This window comes from Cryptotermes secundus, unplaced genomic scaffold (genome assembly GCF_002891405.2).
Source record: "Cryptotermes secundus unplaced genomic scaffold, Csec_1.0 scaffold304, whole genome shotgun sequence".
Classification (NCBI taxonomy): Eukaryota; Metazoa; Arthropoda; class Insecta; order Blattodea; family Kalotermitidae; genus Cryptotermes; species Cryptotermes secundus.
The window spans coordinates 1593607-1613187 of NW_019721521.1; the positions used below are offsets into that span (position 1 = coordinate 1593607).

At 42.9% G+C, this 19581-nt stretch overlaps 1 protein-coding gene across 2 annotated transcripts in view; it reads left to right on the forward strand.

Moving 5' to 3' along the window:
- The first annotated feature begins 649 nt into the window (after nucleotides 1-649).
- Nucleotides 650-19581, forward strand: part of LOC111875444 (zinc finger protein 624) — an 88299-nt gene continuing 69367 nt past the window's right edge. For both annotated transcript variants that reach the window (XM_023871699.2, XM_033755810.1), the window contains exon 1: nucleotides 650-775. The gene's annotated coding sequence lies outside the window, so the exon portion shown is untranslated. The remainder of the gene's footprint in view (nucleotides 776-19581) is intronic.

Below are 19581 nucleotides of genomic sequence, written 5' to 3' on the forward strand. Positions count from 1 at the left end.
AATGGAAGTTCGTGAAAACTTGCGGTTGAAAATTTTTTGATAATACATATTACAGTTAGTGAACAAAAACAGAATCATTTCAGACGCCGAGTTACTCAAGAAAGGTGTGAAAATGTGTGGCCTCTTGTGTCATAAGATATCAACTGGCCCCCCGTTGTCGAATGAAATAAAATGCTTCAAGTCATAATCCAAAAGTGGCAGTCCATTAAGATTTCGTTCAGAAAACTGCGACTGAATTGGGTTCATAGCACATCTATATTTTTCCCTCTTTTATCAGTGCAAATGCTGGCTCATATGAGAAACAGAGCGTATTTGAAAACAACGTACTGCTGGAAAAATAATTCCAGGTGAGGGACATGTTCTTCGTCTTGCAGTAATTAATGACCTGGACTTTCTGAACACCCCTCAATATTTTCATTACTCTATACACTACTGCAGATTAGTGTTGTAAAAAACAGTAGACGCCATATTTAGTCAAATATCAGCAGAGACCGGTACACTGTACAAGTGGCTATGGCTTTTAGTGCTGCCATCTAGAAGGTTAACTTGTACCATGAGATTGAAACTCAGAGGCAAACTGGTGCTTCTCCCTGATGGGCAGTCGTGGTATTAATTGATCATTCTCACACATCGCATTTGTCGCGTCGTGTCGGACAATAAAGTGGGGTTGTATGGTGGAGGCGCCCATTCCCACGGGATTTATCGTGATACTAACCAAGATTAGGACACACAAGATGGTCTTCAACAGTGAAATGAGACATAGGAAAGCTGCAAGGTAAGTTGTTATCCTTTAAGTAAAGAAACTAGTTTAAATTGTAGTTGTGTGACTCTGACGCAGAGCGAAGTGTGACGTAAGAATCACACCTCCCACTATCTTCATCACGGCATGCACTCCATGACATCAGATCGCCTTGCACAAGATTATCACGTTTATATAACTCCCACACGCATGTTGCTGCTGTGAGAACCAGAACACGTGCATCGCGGGTGTTATCGTAATTGGAGAGCGATGACGAACGAGTTCGTAGAGTGTATGTATAATTTATTGCTGTGCATATTGTCCAAAGATTGTCGCGTCAAAGTATTACAAGCAAGATATTAAATTGGAATTATGACCAATAAAAAACAAACAATATTATTAAATTTCTTACATTTTCTTAATTAAACTAATGACATATTAGAAGATGAGCCAATTTAAATGTCATTTTACTTCGTTTCACTTAAATGCACTGTCCGTGAATATAGAACATCGTAATAAAAATATTAATTTTAAATGATTTCAGCAAGAAAATAGTTATATAATATTAAATTATATCATGAGTTATTTGGAGGCTTTCATAATTAACCTGACAATTTCAGTACTGTAATGTGTGACTTCGGCTTTCGGAAGGTGCTTGAAATGGTAACTCTTAAGCTTCAATTCAGAGTGGCTCCGGCAAGGGTTTGAACATTTATCACATGCCTCGAAAGCCATTAGGATGATTTTCGTGCCACACACTCGTTACTATATGAAACGCTTACACGTAGCTTCAGAAACGGTAATTTATGTATTCGTTGCTGATATATCCTACACGTCGATCACATGGGCACACATTTTTTGGACTTCTGCATCGATGTATATTTAGTAATGGTACATATTATTGTAATTAATGTTCAGTGATAATTTGTGCACTTCCAGCAACAAAATTAACAGTGTTCTTCTCTTAATTTCTTATCTTGTTTAATTTTCACTGCAGGCTTTTTACGTATTCTGCGTTTTCAATTTTGAACCCCGTATATTTTTGGTTCAAGTTCAAAATATTTTAGCCAATTTTGTTCCAGGTCCTCAGCTCGCCATTTAATGGTTATTTTCCGCTATGGCCTTTGCCTAACGTCTCTTTTATTGCATGAATTATTCATCAGAATCCTTTCCTTAGTTTCCTGTGGAACACCATAATTCGAACATTCGTTTTATTGCAACAGTAACTAACACTCACTGACATTCTATTGGCAGAACTCGAAGGTCCGTCACTGTCAATAAGGTAATACCAAAAACTCGCCACTGAACACGATCTTGAGGCAATTCTACTCACTTCCCCCTTTACAAACTACCTCACCCAACATCAGTCACGATGTTATTTTGCAATAACCTTGTCGGTCTTCCAACTGATCATTCTCCGAAGGGGTTTCACCTACAAAATTTTGTATGCATTTATTTTTGTCTTCCAATCCCAGTTACATTAGGAACGCGTCTTTTAAGTAATCGAACCCAGATATCGAGAAACAAAATATGTTTTGAATATTATCCAGCTTCGTGGCAGGATTCACAACGTGATGAAGGCAGGAAGTCGCGCAGTGCCACAATTGAAAGCAGATTTTGGGTTTCTTTTCGGGAGGGAAGAGAAGAAATTAATTTAATGAAATTAAACCATGACTCATAGATCTAGTAAGATGTGCAACGTATTCACATATCGTTGATCTGTCCATGATCAGTATTTACTTTCAAATTAAATTCACTCCGATAGAATTATTCACGACCCGCATTTAGAAATGCGGCCTCGACAAGGAAGTGGTCTTAAGGTGCAGTCTACTACGTTACTATTTGTTCTCCTGAGGTAAGACAACGGAGACAGACACCAGAAATGCGATGGTGAGTGCCTCGGATATGCAGTAAATCAGGACACAAGATGATAAAGTTGAAAGCATCGCATTCCCAGAGTAGAGATACAGTCTGCACTTAGCAGCTGCTGAATGCGGACAGTGAAGGGTTAAGTAAACAAAACTGCATCTTAATTCACTAAGGCACTCACACAGCAATGTAAACAAATGTATCTTGGTGTACACCCAACTGAATATCACTCACCAAGGCCACTTCCTTTCTTTGTTGCTCTTAATGTTTCTCATTTTAATTTAATTGTGCGTTCTTTTTATCGTGTGAATATTATCAGGACCAAGTAGTATCATCTTTTGAGGAACCGATGGCAGGCATAGCCGTACAAACAAAAACAAACTCCATGGTCTGTAGTCCGCAAGCGAACTATACCGACCGAGCGACCGCCGCTTTTCGCCTAAGTTAGTGCCAACTTTAGCGGACAGAGAGTGTCGCGTGGCCAGCACAACGGATCCCCACGGCCGTTGATCTCGGGTATCTAGCCCGGAGCGGCTGTTTCCTTGAAATAGCTCCTCGGTTATCCTCACGAGTCTGAGTGGACCCCGTTCCAGACCCACTACTTGTCAGAAAATCTGGTAGCGCCGGAAATAGAACCCGGGACCTCTGGATCTGTAGGCCGGAACTCTGACCACTAGACCACAAAGGCGGTCAGGCAGACATAGCCGTACGTGACAATAACTGGCAAACTGCAGGTAGAAACCTCTAAAAACCGGAAAGCTCTTTTTCAGGATTCGTATTTCAATTTTTATGCCAAATCAAAAAATGTTTGTTGAGAGAAGAACATAGATTAGTGATGTTGCTGGACAAACGAGACATCAATAAAAACGATACAGAGAAGAATGTGTGGGAACTGCCCACATTCAAGCAAGTGTGACAACGCAAGCGTCATTGCTTAGCAACAATGAGTAAACAGCGGTTGCTAGGGAACTTGTAAACACAGTATCTGACAACAGCAGTACCTATTACGTAACCGTTTTCTATATGTCCGACTCAAGGCTACATAAGAAGATACACTGAGTTACAGTGTCAGTCTCTTCATTCATACGACATCCCACAAATATTACATAATGAAGAGCTTCATTATCTCAGCGCTCTGAAAGACTGGAAACACGAAATGCTTAGATTTAACAGTCGTATAATGAGACGCTGTTCCTGTCTCACCATCTAGGCTGCATCAGTGCTCATAATCAAAAGCGCGCCTGGTATGTTCACGTTTCAATGAGACACACACGAAGCAACACAAATATATCGGGCGGTTTTTCACTTATTTGGAAAAACAAATTGAAGAATCCGGTCCATTGCTCCACGTCACACACACATACACACAGTTCTATTCGAAATTCGTAGACATGATTCCAATCTCTGATCGTACCATATTTTTGGGTATCGTTAATCTAATCTAAAATGTCTGGCACAGTCTGCATATAAAATACCAAGCTGTCCCTGTGCTTAATTAATTAAGCATCAGGCCATGAAGACACGTGGGGAGTGGAGATAAAGATCCACCATTCTTAAAGTCGGCATTAGATGAAGGTGAGTGATCAGTTTCACGTCCCTGCCGCTTTAGCCCGGGGGAAAGAGCCCCCAGTACCCATTGCACAGTAAAGTGGATGAGGCCCAGAGCCTGTCTGGAAGCTGTAGAGAAGAGAAAAATCTATATTTTTAACAAAGTGAGCATTAATTTTTCCTATACCGGGTGTGGTTTTTAAACGTTTGCAAATTTTTGTGCAAATGAATACCAAGATTCAACGGTAGCAGCATTTTATGTTGGTAAGATCCATAAATATCAAATCTAATGTCCAAAAACATAAAAATTAGAATATACAAAACTATAATTTTGCCTGTGGTTCTGTATGGTTGTGAAACTTGGTCTCTGACATTAAGGGAGGAACATACACTGAGGGCGTTTGAGAACAGGGTGTTGAGGAGAATGTTTGGACCGAAGAGAGATGAAGTGACAGGAGGTTGGAGAAAACTGCATAATGAGGAGCTTCATAACTTGTATTATTCTTCAAATATAATTAGAATGATCGAGTCAAGAAGGATGAGGTCGGCAGGTCATGTAGCACGAATGGGGGAGACGAGAAATGCGTATAGGATATTGCTGGGAAAGCCAGAAGGAAAGAGACCACAGGGAAGACCAAGGCGTAGGTTGGTGGACAATATTACAATGGATCTTAGAGAGATAGGATGGGATGCTATGGATTGGATAGATCTGGCTCGGGATAGAGACCAGTGGAGGGCTCTTGTGAACACGGTAATGAACCTTCGGGTTCCATAAAATGCTGGGAAATTCTTAAGTAGCTGCAGAATTGGCGGCTCCTCAAGAAGGGCTCAGCTCCATGAGTAAGTAAGTTTTCTTTACAATTTCACCCTTTTGTTCTATAGAATTCTGAGACGCGATCATCCAAAGAATTGTGTTTTCTTTTTTGATATCGTGTTTTTTCCCCTGAAAAACTGATTTACCAGCACCTCACAGCATATCACACCTTGCGGTCTTTCTTCGCCATTAATAACGGCTGAGGTAAACCCACGCTTCATGAATTCCTCTTGATACTTCTTCCCCCCCCCAGGTGTCTTTCAATGCCCCCATCCCCATAATTACTTTATAGTTACACTATAAAAGTGCACACATAACATCGATATAATTAGACACGACCAGACAGTGAAGTACCCTCGAAATACTGAGACAAGTGTTGAGCGCTAACAAACATCACTGTTGCGAAACAGATGCAAGGTGGGAAATTCTAATCCCATTGTTGCGATAAGATCTAAAAGTTTGTGACGACGGTACATCAGTACAAATATTATGTTTTTGGACATTATCTATCGTCTTGTCTTTATCTAAAAAGCGTGCACTTTATTTTTCAAAACACAACGTTTCAGAGATAGGGACTACCTCTATAGATTGGACCCAAATGAGTAGGTTTCACCTGAAGACGGAGACAGAATCCAGTCTCCGAAACGTTGTGTTTTGAGAAATAAAGACAAGGCGATAGATAATGTCCAAAACATAATATTTGTATTATTGTTGGGAATCACATAATATCATGTATCTGTTAAGGGAAATGGAGTGAACTGTAAACTTAATTCCGCAGTGTGTGTTAAGATATGTAGGGGTGTAGTCAGAACAAAGGCTGCAACAATAATTCTTGAGTGGTGTCTTACATGGAGACAAGGAAAACAAATGCAGACCAATTGAAACAGTGGATGCAATGATAATGGTGAATACAGTCTGCTCACAGCTCTGAGTACCACCTTGCAAACTGATAATAAGCGCACGAAGAAGCTGGACTGTTACGTAACAACGTTAAATGCAATGCACAGAAAAAAAAAATACATCCGACCCGACTACACCGCTAAAAGTAATTTCACGTGCAGCGAACTCTGGATCTCACTTTCTTTTCCATAAGCTTTCGCGGTTATCGTCTTTATAAACGTTAATTTACTAAAGTGAAAAAAAAAGTTACTTAGATAACACATTCGCGACCGATCTGAACGTTCCCCACGACCCATAGGTTGATAACTACAAGTTTATAATGTTAGTTGTAAGGCCGNCAGTCATCAGAGACGTCGAGCACGTTACTAATTAAACGCATCCACGGACAGCACCCCTCCCCCCCAATTCCCTTCCGGTTATACAAAGTTTGGCCATTTCTGTTGCAAGCATTGTGAATAGGTCTATACTCCATCTTCAAAATGATCATTCAATACAAAGCAGATGGAGAGGAGAAAAATCATTTTTAGCCTACTTTCATTATTTTGAAAAAATAATGAAAGAAAGCTTACGAGATCACCTTGCTGTCCATCTTTCTGTGTCTGTCTGTCTGCGTATCATTCTGCGTCCGTTCATCTGTCTGTGTATCTCCACACTAATTAGTTTAGAGTTATGAAACTTATGAGATGATCCTGCTCTCTGTCCCCTCCTAATTGATTAGTTTCTTATGCGGTCCGTGTCCTATCACATGACAGTGAACGATTAGTTCTTCCAACTTCTTGTGTGTGTGTGTGTTTTTTTTTTTGCCCACATTATCTCAATTCGTCACCCGAAAGCTTAGCTCCGAAATGCATGACTTCCTTAACAACGGGCCCGGCCCCCGGGCCGGAAGAAATGATATGTAGAATCTGTCATACGTATAGTCTCATCGTCAGGAGCGAATGCCTTGGAATGCAGCAAAAAATATTAATAGTTCCATCACTACTGATTGACTTGCGTGTCTTCTTTGTTTAGCTGTGACGTGCTGATTGTTCCCTCGGTTTCTAGTAAGCGATGAGGACGGGCCTGGTTTCATATTCTAAGCAGACAATGAGAATCTGTATGTCTGCCACATTCAAACACGTTTCAACGTGAGTAGACAGTTGGCTAGAAGCAGTTCATCACAGGTATTACTTACAAAGTGCATGGCATATAAATAGATACGTTTTTGCATTACACATTAGTACGGTACTTCATTCTTCATTCATTCATCAATGGCTCTACAGATCTTTGTTGGACACTTCAGTTTCGTAATCTTTTTTACACGGTCGGTGGGACTCCTTGGGCGAGTGACCATCCTGTCGTAAGGCAGCTACTTAACACAAACACAGAATAAACGCACACACAGACATCCATGCCTTGAGTGGGATTCAAACCCACGATCCCAGCTTTCAAGCGAGCGAAAACAGTTCATGTAGACCGCACGGCCACTGATCGGCATTTCATAACATCGAACTGTAGGAAAACTGATGAAGAATTATAAAGAAGGGTAAGGAAGCGGTACTATCCCGTCATTTGCCTAGATGGCCAGAGGAAAACCACGAAAAGTCCCAGTCAGGATAGTAGATGTCCCGACAGAGACTCAAACCGGAAACGTTCCGAATACAAGTCATAAGCGTTACGCTTCAGTCAACTTATCGATATATCGTGTGTGGGAAATGCGTGCAGGCTAGTTTAAAACCTTGATCTTATTTAACACTACGTGACGTCTGTGGCAGGTAGGTACCCGCCTGCTCAGCATGATTACGAGCTAAAATGTGTTTAGATCTTCTTCACCCTTACATCGCAGTGGACATCATATGTAGAACTTGCCCCAACAAAACAAAACAAAAGCAAATTCCGTGGCCTGTAGTCCACAAGCGAACTATACCGACCGAGCGACCGCCGCTTGTTGGCGAACTTAGTGCCAACTTTAACGGATCCCTACGGCCGTTAATCTCGGTTTTCTACACCAGATATATTTAACAAATACTTTAAAAATAAAATTTTTATCTCTTATTAAACTAAATGTTCATACAGACAGTGTGTCCAGGTTCGGTTAGAACTGTGTTCATTAAAAATAAAAGACGTGAATTATTTTCAAAATTTCACTCTTTTTATTCAAAATAGTCTCTGCTCTTTAGGGTGGAAACACAGTGTATTTTCTGTTAGGCAGACACTGAGTTTTTAGTCATTAATTAGATAAACTTCAGGCTTCAGAGGGTTAAGCGAAGTTTGGTTTTTAATATAAAATAAAAAATAATTATATGGCCTCCGTGGTTGAAGTAAATTCACATAAGATTAGTATTCTAAGGTTCCCGGTTTCGACCCCGACCACTGTCACTAATACCGTAACAAAAGGATCAGTCAATATGGCGTCAAGTCATTTGAAGACAAATTCAGTCAGCTGTTTTAAATGCACCTCAGACAATTAGAAGTGTCCAGAGAGCAGAGCAGTAATTTGCTGTTGACTTTCACAGACGCAGTCACTCTCGGTTTCGTATCCTGTCGGAACCCATTGCCACATTTTCGTTCGTTCTAAGACCATGTCTATGTTTTAAAGTCGGGCCGCCTCTTCGACGAGAAGAGGGGTTGGTTTTCCTGAGTAGGCACCACGTTCGTTGCACCTTAATTCAGCACCTGCAGTCACACTACGACTTGGTAAGAGCATTTATACGCTATGGACGTTGTACACATGGTACACACTTTGCCACTGCTCTATAGTAAATAACGTTTACACTACGACTTGGTAAGAGCATTTATACGCTATGGACGTTGTACACACGGTACACACTTTGCCACTGCTCTATAGTAAATAACGTTTACACCCGATCTCTCTCAACGCAGGCTTGTGCAGCAGATCATGCTGAAACGTGCATACGTAATAACTCCGAAACGGCAGTTAATCACGTGAAATGTTGCAGGACTTACCATTTCCAGTTGCTGAAGGGACTTATAAATAATTTAATGGTGGAGGCATGCGGTAGCGTACTTGGTTGAGGCACTATGCTACAAGCCGTAATGTCGCGGGTTCGATTCCCGATGCCATTGGAATTTTCAATTGACCTAATTCTTCCAGCCGCATTATGGTTCTACGGTCGACTCAGTCTGTAACAGAAATGAGTACCAGGAATCTTCCTGGGGGGTAAAGGGCGGCCGGCGCGTAAGGCAGACATCCTTACCGCCATCTATGAGCCGATTGTCTAGAGAAAATTTGGGAGCCTCGACGTCTCACAATCCTATGGGCCTCCATGACCTGTTAAAGGGGCAGCTTTACCTTCTTACTTTTTTTTTTTTTTTTACTGACTGTCCTTTAATGGGAAGCGTATAATTATCGCGGTACTTAAACAACACTCTACAGGATGTAGGCGGGATATGGAGGTAAAGATCTATGTACTATTAAGCTCCCCACTAATTAGAAGAAAGTGACATGCAGTCGTCTCCCTCTTTGCCCAGTGGCTAGGAGGTTCTGTGGACCTCAGAATCTCTGTGGAGGTAGTAAGGGAAGAGAAAAATTCCGACACCTGCCAGGAATCAAATTCCGTTCGACTCGTAACCAATCGCTTTTCTAAGTTATTATATCCCTCCTCGTTTCTCATTTCTCTCCCACTCTCTGGTTCTTGGAATGCTCCGATGTTCCAACACGATAATAAAATCATTCAGTAACTTAAACATATTTCTGTATAAGGGGCGAGAAAATACGTGGTATCAGAATTCAGGCCAAAATGTGATGTTAGTCTTCTTAACCCCCTTGTACATCCCGGATTTTTAGCCTTATAAAGCCTGTTCCATCAACCCTCATCCAAGAAATGGTCTTTCCATCCCTTTCCAGAATGAGTTCAACTTATTTTGCCAATGGGCATATAATATAATGCTGACTTGATATCAATTTCTCTGCCTCCTTTCTACGTGTTATTTTCTTTCTCTCTTTTCCAGTTTCCCTTATTGTGACCCAAGTCTACGTCTTCAACCTTGTTTTTAACTTGGAAACTTTCCGGTACATCTGTATTCCTTTAGTGGTCAAATTTTGTATATCCTAGCAGTGATCTTGGAAATTCCGTCTGTGCTGCTGTCAAACACTGGTTGTCTCTGTCTCCATATCTCACTTCAGCTTCCGAATGTTGCCCTCGGTGTTACGTATTCTTAATTTGACTTGCTATTTGTATGCCGGAATTTGTTTTTATTGTGTTCTGTTAAATAAGGAAGCAGCTTAAATAGCGCAGTCGGTATAGCGACAGGCTACGGGCTGAACGACCGGAGTTCGATTCCCAGCAAGGGCAAAAGATCTGTCTTTGCTTCACAGTGTTCAGACCGGATCTGGGGCCCACCACGTCTCCTATTCAATTGGTATCGGGGGCTCTTTCAGTGGGGTCAAAGAGTCCGAGCTGTGAAGCTGACCAGTCACCATCTAGTGCTGAGGTCAAGACTTCATGGCATGGTGCGTAATAAATTAAATACACGGACAATTTTACCTTCCCTGGGGGGACGACTCAGCTTCTAACGGAAATAAGTCCCAGGAATCTTCCTAGAGGTAAAGGACGGCCGGTGCATAAGGCTGACAACCTCACCGCCATCTGTGAGCCGACTGTCCAAAAAAATATGGGAGCCTCGACGTCTCACAATCCTATGGGACTCCATGGCCTGTTACAGAGATATCTTTATTTTTTTTTGCAAAATTATTTTAATTTATGACTTGAAATGATTTATTAAACTCGATTAACACTACAGGGAATCGGTATAGCTCAGTAGGTACAGCGACGGACTATGGGCTGGATAACCGGTGTTCGAGACCTGGCAGGGGCAAGAATTTTCTCTTCTCTCCAAAGTCCATACCGGCTCTGAGACCCACCCAGCCGGGGTGTGAAGCTGGTCACTCACCTCCATCTAGTATCGGGGGCAAGTACATGTATCGTATGTTGGAGCTATACATCCACTCCCCGATACATCTTCATGGCACAGTGCTTAATTACTTCAGGATAGGGACAACTTTTCCGGTCTAGAAAACCGAAATTAACGGCCGTGAGAATTCGTTGCGCTGACTACGCGACATCCTCTCTCCGCAAAAGTTGGCGCTAACTTCGCCAACAAGCGGCCGTCGTTCGGTCGGTATAGTTCGCTTGCGGAAGTTTAAGGGACAACTTTACCTTTACTCAACTGCCAAGACAGAGGTGCTGTCCGGATCTAATTACAACATTCTAAGAAAAAGTCTACAGTCAGTACATTACATGGTTGTGTCTTCTCCAGCATCTCACGGTCTCCAGTAACCTGACTAAAAGACCAACATATAACAAGAAGTACAATGTGAGGTCCGAGGTTCTCACTGTGATGACTGTAAAGATTATTGCTTTGCTGTCTTCACTTTTCCAACCTGAAGATGAAGACAGCATGTTCCTCCAAAACGTCGGTAAATCTCTAGCAGATTACATGACATATTCAGATAAGCGCTACTGGAGAACGGTGAGTGTAAGCCTAGCTCTGTGTTCTGGAATGCCTGCTGCAACTTCCAGATCTGCTTTCCGGCGTCTTCTCCTGGAAGATGCCCTAACATGAATTGCTGACGGTGGGGTTGAGGATTTAAGAGGGTGGTTTTACAAGGAAAGGGTCCAGAAATTGGGGAGTTGGGTTGGGGGAGTGGTGGTCTGAGACGATAGTATATGTGGGAGCTAAAGCGAGGGAAGGGGGAAAAGATAATTCCAGGGAATGATTGAAGAGGGTCTGTAGAGGATATAGAAAGCGGGGTGTAGGGCTGGGGTTGGGGTTTCTCCTTCCTACGGAGGTGGAGTCGCAGTATAAGGAAGGCTAGACAAGGGGGGGATGACTGGGTGGTGGTTGTGAGAGAGGGTGAACTTGCTGCAGCAGGGGTTTACGAAGGAAGAAGAACAAATGAAGGGGAGATTCCGAGGAGGTAGCAAGAAGAGTCCATGAGAGTGTAGTGGAGGCGACATTCGGGAATTATAGTGTGCAGATTTCTTAAAAAATACCTCGTCCTGGAGGATAACTTCGAACACGGACAATGCGAGGGTAAGTAGAAGTCTTTCTGAAGGACAAAGCACTGATCAGAAGCGAGGGCCGCTGTGCCTAACACTGCACTGTTATGTGTGGCACGCATGGTGTCTTTTAATGCATGAGTGATTTATATCGAGTAATTCCTAGAGTGATGGTGATGTCACTGCGTCAACTTCTGGGGATGTCCTTGGGGGTTTGTCTCTTGTGGTTTCTGAACAGATTCCATACCGCGAAATCCCTAAAGAGACATCGATGGACTAAGGAAAAAGGCATCATTCCAGGCCATTAATGTCCAAGTATTGATATTGACTGGCAAGAGAGACCCATAGTATCCCTAGTATCGTTCAGTAAACTATTTACACTGCAGCGTTTCCTATTATAGACCTACTAAATATGTAGAACAGCAACATAGGACTAGAATTTCTCACCATTAACCCGTTAAAGACTAAATTTGTTCTAAATAATAGAAATTCAGTTCGTGCCTCACAGGAAACACTATGTCTATCAATGGCTCTACAGCCTTTTGTTGGGCCTTGGCCGCTTTTTCAGTTTCTTACGCTACACACAGTCGGTGGGGTTCCTTGGACGCGGGATCAGCCCGCCCCAAGGCCGCTACCTATACACAGGACAGCACAAAAACAGAATAAACGCACACAGACATCCATGCCATGAGTGGGATTCGAATCCGTGATCCCCGCGTTAGAGCGAGCCTTAGATAGCGCGGCCCCTGTGATCGGCACACCACGTCTTCACTATAAAAATCAACCGGTTAATGCTCTTTAGCGAAACAATCGAGAACTATACGAAAAATAAATACACCCTGCGGGCGGAACGAATATGTTTAAGCATGTGGTACATACAGTAACCGCTGGGTTTTAAAGGGTTAATATAATTCTCCAAGTTTAAACTTATGTCAACGTGAAAAAGCTAAATAGTTCCGTCCAGTGTGACTGGTTAAGATTTTCTTATTTCAATTATTCACGCCCTTACATGTTTCGGTCTTCAGAGACCATCTTCAGAGGGACACCTTTACATACCTCTGAAGATGGTCTCTGAAAACCAACAAATGTAAGGGCGCGAATAATTGAAATAAGAAAATCTTAACCAGTCACACTGAATGAAACTATTTAGCTTTTTCATAATATTAGTGTGACGGACCAGAATGAAACAAATCAAATTTATGTCTACGTGTTTATAGTAATCAAAATGGTGGCTACCAAAGAAATTATTACGTTACGTTTGAAAGTTATAAGCAGGACTCCAGAGACTGTGGCACCAGTCTCATAACAACCGATATTGTACAGCGTGGGATACTGACATCGTCGTTAAATAAACCACATATCAATCACTCGTTCACGAAGCTGAGCCCTTCTTGAGAAGCCGCCAATTCTGCAGCTACTCAAGAACTTCCCAGCATTTTATGGAACCTGTACCGTGTTCACAAGAGCCCTCCACTGGTCCCTATCCTGAGCCATATCGATCTAGTCCATACAATCCCATTCTGCCTCTCTAAGATCCATTTTAATATTGTTCACCCACCTACGTCTTGGTCTTCCCAGTGGTCTGTTTCCTTCTAGCTTTCCCACCCGTATCCTATATGCATTCCTCTTCTCCCACATTCGTGCTACATGCTCTCCCCATCTCATCTCCTTTGACTTGGTCATTCTAATTATACGTAGAGAAGAGTACAAGTTATGAAGCTCCTCATTATGCAGTTTTCCCAAACCTGTCAATTCATCTCTCTTCAGTTCAGATATTCTCAACACCCTGTTCTCAAACACCCTCAGTCTATATTCCTCCCTTAATGTCGGTCTTCTTATGATCTTTCGTAACAAGCTTATTTCTTACGGTGAGGAGTTGTTAGCACCACGCCAACCCCCAAGCTAGAGTACCACCCCTTGTCGGTTGTCTGTTATAGGCTGACCCGACCCCAGGGCCATGCAACTGGAAGGATTACGAAAATTGAAAAATCCAATGATATCGGGAATCAAACCCGCTTCTAACATAGTGCCTCTACCAACCATGTCAAAGTTACTTTACGACTGGCGGTTTACAGCCAATCAGTTCGTCTGGGTGCCAAACATCTTCAGGATTACGACCAGAGATTCTTTTTCGACTGAAGCCTTGCGGTCATAGTCATTATGTAACATCCTCTCTGACGAGATGGATTTGTCTCTTACGAATATGCCTGGCCTTCTGTCAAGTGTACGCATCGTACATATAGCATGTTACTGAAAGTTCTTGTTTTTGCACTGTGCACAAGTCCTCTGTCAGTAGTTACGAAGCTATGTATATTGAATGGGAGATGATTAAGGTGCTGATACAAGAGGAGGAAGCTAGAATACCATCCCAGCATTCCTCTACGAAATCTGAGAACCACGATCTTCTTTTCATGGAGCTGAGCCCTTCTTGAGGATCCGCCAATTCTGCAGCTACTCAAGAATTTCCCAGCATTTAATGGAACCTGAATGTTCATTACCGTTTTCACAAGAGCCCTCCGCTTGTCCCTATCCTTAACCAGATCAATCCAATCCATACCATCCCATTCTATCTCTCGAAGATCCATTTTAATATTGTTCACCCACCTACACCTTCGTCTTCCCACTGGTCTCTTTCCTTCTGGCTTTCCCACCAATATCCTATACGCATTCCTCGTGTCCCCCATTCGTGCTACATGCCCTGCCCACCTCATCCTCCTTGACTTGATCATTCTAATTATACGTGGAGAAGAGTACAAGTTATGAAGCTCCTCATTATGCAGTTGAGAAGAACCACGATAAAACTCATAATCTCTTCTAGGACTATTAGCCGTGGCACTGGATTAAAAATTACCCCAGTTTCAGAGATCATCTGGCCCCATCTTCAGGGCCTGATGTGATGTGATCATACCTTGATCCCTTGAAACGTTGGGAATTTGTAACCAACAGACATGGTTCTGTCTAGGAAGATTTTATTCAGTTTAATCACCACAAAAGCTTCAAACCTTTCATGCTAAAACTGCTGCAGCATCAAACCCATAGCCGAGGATTCTGGATCTTACGGATATCATCAGAATAGGAGAGGTATGGACTACACCAACATCTCATACTTCGCTGGATAAGATATAGGTATCATTGTAGGTTTTTTTTATTTGCTAGTGGGATGGGACTAAGTCCCTTGTACTTCGGCCACTTCTGGCCTATTGTACCAGCCCCAGATGATAGGTGAGTGTGATTGTGGAGCAATTGGTGGAATGAAGATTGGCAGGGGAAACCGAAGTACTCGGAGAAAACCTGCCCCAGCGCCACTTTGTCCACCACAAATCCCACTTGACCAGACCCGGGATCGAACCCGGGCCGCCGCGGTGGGAAGCCAGCGACTAACCGCTTGAGCTATGGCGCGGCCTATCGTTGTAGGTTAAAGAACACGCTACATTGTCGACCCAAGACCAGTGGGTTAATTATGTTTAGGAAAACATTTGCTGCTTCTTCTGAGAACTAAACGAGACCCAAAAATACACTCTGCACTTAATGCCAAGTTACTGACTGCTCAAGCAAATTCTATAATACCACTGTAATTTAGAGAGGTAACCACAAATTAATGTAATGGATGTGGACGCAGAGGTAAAACTCCGTGCATCCTTAACTTAGCATTAAATCGAAGTGTGTAAATACTTCACGCTCCGCCTCCTTTACCCATAGAAAAGAGAGCCAGATACGCGTTGGGTAGATCCCGTTTTTGGTACAGACTCCCCTGCAGGGAACAGAACATTGTCTGCAGTAAATGACTTCCTTGCGTGTCACGGGTCGTCCATTTACATAAATAAACTCCGTGGCTTGAGTCCGCAAGCAAACTATACCGCCCGAGCGACCGCTGCTTGCCGGCGAAGTTAGTGCCAACTTCAGCGGATAAAGGATGTCGCGTGGTCAGCGCAACGGATCCCCACGGCCGTTAATTTCGGTTTCCTATTTCCTTGAAGTAGCTCCTCAATTATTCTCACGAGGCTGAGTGGACCATGTCCCAGACCCACTAATTCTCAGAAAATCTGGTAGCGCCGGGAATCCAACCGGGGACCTCAGGATCTGTAGCCATGAACTATGACCACTAGACCACAGAGGCGGTCCCATTTAGATAAAGGTAATGACAATTCTTTATGTCATTACGTGGTATTGAATCATATGTCTCTTCCATTTGTTGATAGAAATAGTCTTTGACCTCTTCCTCTTTTTCTTCTGTAGGTGCGTGAACGTTAATCAATGTCATATTGAAAACTGGAGAAATTAACATGGAAGGGGACGGGATAGAAATTGTTGAAGACTTCATATATTTAGGATCGAAATTCCACAAAGATGGAGAAGAAAATCATGAAATAACAAGAAGAATAAAACTAGCGAATAATGCATATTTCTTGTTACTATCAGTTTTTAGATCAAAGGATATACACCGAGCGATTAAAACAAAAATATATAAAACAGTGATAAGACCGGTGCTTTATTATGGCTGGGCATGTACAGAGAATGGATAAGGAGCGTATCACAAAGAAAATATTATACAGTACAATAAGTGGTAGGAGACGTGCTGGGAAACCAAGAACTAGACGGATTGATGCGGTGGAAGAAGATGCAAAGAAGTTAATTGGCGTAAGGAACTGGAAGAGAGCAGCGCAGGATAGAGAGGAATGGGAGGGGACCCTTGATAAGGGAGGCCAAGGCCCGACATCGGACTGTTGCGCCATAGAAGAAGAAGAATGACAATTCTGTGGGTGACATCTATTAATATGCGCAGATATTAGCATAGCTAAAGTCGTCATCAACCGGCCACGGTAGCCGAGCGATATAAGGCATGTACTGTCTTCGCTCGCTTGGAAACCGGGATCGTGGGTTCGAATCCCACTCAGGGCACGGATGTTTAGTTTGTGTGTGTGCGTTTTTCTGTGTTTGTGTACAGGCAGAGGTCTTGCGACGAGCTGATCACCCGCCCAAGGAGTCCTACCGAATATGTAAGATCTAGAAAAACCGAAGTGAACGGAGAAGTTCATGGAGGTAGGCCTAGGCCCACTGGGGCTGTAGTGCCAAGGAAAAAAAGAAAGTCGTCATCATGACAAAAGCACATAAACAGGAAGTTAGTGGGTTCCAGGACACAAGACGTCGTACCAACTTCCATACGCAAAATATAAATCATTCTTATAAGTCCGCAAAGTTTGTTTCGAACCAATGTACTACCCGGCCGCTTTACCCCCCGAGGAAAGTGCTCTTGGTGTCCATAGGACAGGAGACTGTGTGAGCGCCAGAACCGATCTGGACAGCGTGGAGAAGGGGAAGATCTTGGCTCTACCGGAACTCGAAATCCGACCCCTCAGTCGTCCAGCCCGTAGACAGTCGCTGTAACGACTGAGCTATCCCGGCAACGCGTCTTCATGGCGTGGTACTTATTAATTTTTCTTTGTCCATGGCTCTACAGCCCTTTGAACTTTGGCCGCTCTTTCAGTTTCTTAATCGTATACACAGTCGGTAGGGTTCCTTGGACGGGGGATCAGCCCGTCGTAAGACCGCTACCTACACACAGAATAAACGCACATAGACATCCATGCCTCGAATGGGATTCGAGCCCACGATCCCGGCTTCCGAGTGAGCGAAGACAGATCATGCCTTAGACCGAGCGGCCGTTGTGATGGGCACTTATTAATTAAGTACAGGGGAAACTTTAGCTTCAACTTACCAGTGTACTCTTATTTCATTCGCAATGATTATGAAGCGAACGTAATCACGTGCCTCCGTGTGGAAACTTCCCATAAGCGTGGTTCACAATATAACCGTTCTTCGTAAAGGGTGATCAATAAAACAGTAATGTAATCGTCTTTGGCTGTTTTATTGTCACTGGGACATGATTTATTGATATTTCTGAAAGCAGCCTTCAGAACTCAGCAATTTTCAGCCCAGGTTCCTCCTGCAGACCCGAAGCCATGAGTATCGCGAATGAAATAGAGTGAATCACTCTGAAAAGAGTAACCCCAACCTTGTCGCACTACCTGTTCTCGAAGAACAGTTATTGTTGGTAGTGTAGCTTCCTTCGGAAACAAAACCAAGTCCCAAGTGGCTGGGCCACGGATGGCATTGGAACCTGCAGTACAGATTGAGATGGTAGGGTGCGTCTGTGAGTGAGTAAATCCCATTATTTTGTAGGGCTGATCAGCAAATGGGCTTCTTGTTGGAATTCAGAAGAGCAAAGGAACTGAAATTCCGTTTGTCGGAATATTTTATGCAGAACATCGAAAACTATTAAACAAAGCCGTTAATTTAATGTAATTAAGACAGGGTCTAACATCGGACACCGTCACCACTCCTACTATACGTAACTTTCTACTATAAAGTTATCTACCAGTACACAACACGGTTATGTTTTTCTATATATTGTCACGTGTTCAGTAATTACACATGGGGTTTGGATTGGTTATTGAATTTACTGGACTCTTGAAACTCGTAACTAAAATTAATTATAGCGCTATCGCTAATTCACACACCCTGCAATTCACTATAACATGTATTAATATTGTTATATTTTAGCGTCCTGTTGCACTGACTCGTCCATGGTTTATGCTAACCGCCTTACAGTGCACACACTTTTTCACCTTACTCTTCTCTTTTGCACTACATGTTTTCAGCACTAATGTGCCATCCTCAGGTGCGTTTTCTCTATGCACGTCTAACTACTGCATTGCATGCCCTGATGTCTTCATACTAAAATGACTAAAATATATATTCGTCATATATAATAGATTTTAAATATTAAAACTTTTCAGGATTCGTCATCCTTACGTCGTATCTCAGTGCATAGAGAAAACGCACCTGAAGATGGCACATTAGTGCTGAAACATGTAGTGCAAAAGAGAAGAGTAAGGTGAAAAAATGTGTGCACTGTAAGGCGGTTAGCATAAACCATGGACATGCATTAATATTTCTCATTCCCGTATGTCTTCGCCGGTCGTTGCCTGGTAACGACTCCCAACGCCGTAGATTCCTCGGCTTCCGTGTTTACGTCTTTACGGGCTACGGACTGTCTCATAGCTCCTAGCCGCGAGTGGCCACCAGTGGCTACCACTAGCTATCGCAGGCTAGCGCTCGCTTCCGCCTCAGAACTCCCTAACTGAAGACTGCCTGCAGACTCACAATCTCGATCACCTCGACTGCTAACCACTGACTGCTGGCGGTCGGTCGATCGGTCATGTCACAATATTATAGGTCTTTGGGGGGGGGGGGGTCTATAAACGCAAAATACAGCCAGTGTGTCCGAAGTATAATAAATTATGAAGCTCACTCAGCGCTTCCATTCACTTCCTGTTCATTCTTCAGTCATTCATCTCAGCGAACTCTATAGTTGCACTTAACTCACAATTATAACGATAAATATTCGATAACTCCGTCATTTTAGTCCGCAAGCGAACTACACCGACCGAGCGACCGCCTCTTGTCGGTGAAGTTAACAGCCGTGGAGATTCGTTGCGCTGACCACGCGACACTCTCTATCCGCTAAAGTTCGCAAATATTCCATAACATGTTAGCTAATTTAGAAATCTGACTTATTTGGATCTACGATGTTTATCACACACCCTTAGGGATAGGTCAGTCTGTATAACTACGGGCAGGAAGGCCGGAACCCTATACTCGGGAGAAGCAACAGATTTTTCTTTACTTCCCAGCGCATAAACCAGACT